General features: G+C 34.4%; 1 protein-coding gene across 1 annotated transcript in view; it reads right to left on the bottom strand.

Moving 5' to 3' along the window:
- The window catches only part of grm5a (glutamate receptor, metabotropic 5a), a 24,445-nt gene that overhangs the window by 12,690 nt on the left and 9,741 nt on the right, over positions 1-2,014 (bottom strand). The window lies entirely within an intron of this gene.

Genomic DNA, 2,014 nt, shown 5'->3' with positions numbered 1-2,014 from the left:
TATCTATCTATCTATCTATCTATCTATCTATCTATCTAACTCAGTGAAGGTTTTGATATATCTGTAAATTCTGTAATTTCACAGATAAGTGGGTCAGTTGTGTGAATACAACTGCTAAACAAATAAATTAGAGCTGGCAAACAAACAAACAAAAAAAACATCTCACCTTCCTCACAGCTCTTCCTATTTGTGTAATATTGGCATGCTCACAAAGCACACAACACGCTTGATCACCAGTTTTCAAGGCTGATATGAAAAAATTGGTTTGCATAATTGAAGGATTAAAAGGCTAAAAAAATGCGAGGATAAAAGCTAAAATTATAAAAGCAGATTTCATCGTTTAATATACAGTATGTTTGTGTTTCGGCAGTGGGGGACACAGTTCTGGTAAACTGCTAATCCACTAAAAACCATTAGCAGTTAGCTTTTTTTAATTAATTTATTTTTTTTAGGCCTGGTCGCATTTTACAAGCAGTGCTGTCAGGTACAGTTTGTGTGCATGTAGCATCTTTGGCAGCTAAACTTCAAACTAAGAGCATCAAAAAGAATAACAGTTAAATAAATGCAAAAAATACTATGAAACATGGTAGAGAAAATATTTTCTACTTGTCTGACTGATTTCAAATGGTATTTGTAAAAATGCAAACTACATAATTTTTATTCTGAAAGAAATTAACAAGAATTATCACAAGTTACATAGATTTATATTTCTGGTTCAGATTGGTGTAATTTCCAAAAATGATCTCGCCCACCTTCAAATTAAACCAATAGAAATTCAATTATAAAGAGATGAAGATGTGTGGATGTTTAGCAGTTTAATAGCAGAGCTAATATTCTTGTTTAGGGGGTTAGTAGTTAGTGAATGTAATGTTTTGGCTAGCTGTGCCCACCTCTGTGTTTCGGCAACAAAAGCAATGAATTCTCAGCCTGAGACGTGTATCTCAAATCTACAGAACCTTCAAGGGGACATGGGAGGATTTTTTCTCTTTTGCATTCCCTCAATACTTTTTGTGTTTCATCGCAAAATTTGTTTATTACTGTTGTGTTGTATGAAAATTAGTACTTTAATTCAGCTCAGGAATGAACATATCACAGCCTTGGAGTTGTATGTAAGATGCAGWTATTGTGCAGCTATGCAACATCACTGTCAGTTTCCCTAACTTGTGGTGACATTCTTTTTGGTAACTGGATATTTCAAAATAAAAGTCTTGTTCAATACAGTTAATATAAAACAATGAACTCCTGCATGGTGATGCAGAACATCATGAAAGAATGCAAACTTTTGCACAGGAATGCAAAAAAGTATTGCAAGGGAATGCAAAAGAAAAAAAAATCCCTCCATGCCCCCTTGCAGGTTCTATACAAACATAAAATCCCTCAAAATCTAGTTATAGGTATGTTGACTATTTAACAAACAACACTATTAATGAGCAGATAACAGCACAGTTACCTGTGTGTGATTGCTTGTGTGAAGATTACAGAGCGCAGTGTTTTGCAATAAGTAGTTCAAGGTTACTTTATGTTTCCTGCTGTCAGACTTGAGCGACAGCCTACATATGTGGCTCCTAATGAGGAAAGGCATTTATAGAACACCAGGGACAAGAGTGAGAAGAAGAGCCGAACCTTAAAATAAAACATTATTCTCAGAGAGACCGAAAGCTCTCGCTAGACCACCCACCTTTTCGCTGCTTGTTTTCTTCACTTAAGATTTGTTTTCGCTGTMGATTTTGAACAGGAATTTCAATTCAAAGTTGAAAATGTTACTCGGCCTTAAAGTTTTCAAAGGAAAAAATGTCACTGTTTCACTAAAAAATAAACAATCACTGCTTCATTTGTCTCTTTAGATGGTCTTTATCCTCAAAATGTTAGTCAATAATATGTTTTCCTTGTGTTGTGCTGCATTTTGTTAATACAACAGTAAAAACTAATAAATAAAATGCTAAGCATTCAATGAAAGGATGCACCTGTCATCTTGGATGCCAGAGTTTTCAATTAAGACCAAACTCTGTTGAAA

Source organism: Austrofundulus limnaeus, unplaced genomic scaffold (assembly GCF_001266775.1).
Source record: "Austrofundulus limnaeus strain Quisiro unplaced genomic scaffold, Austrofundulus_limnaeus-1.0 Scaffold17, whole genome shotgun sequence".
Classification (NCBI taxonomy): Eukaryota; Metazoa; Chordata; class Actinopteri; order Cyprinodontiformes; family Rivulidae; genus Austrofundulus; species Austrofundulus limnaeus.
The sequence above is the reverse complement of the archived record's forward strand: the minus strand, read 5'-3'. Positions and strand labels throughout refer to the sequence as shown.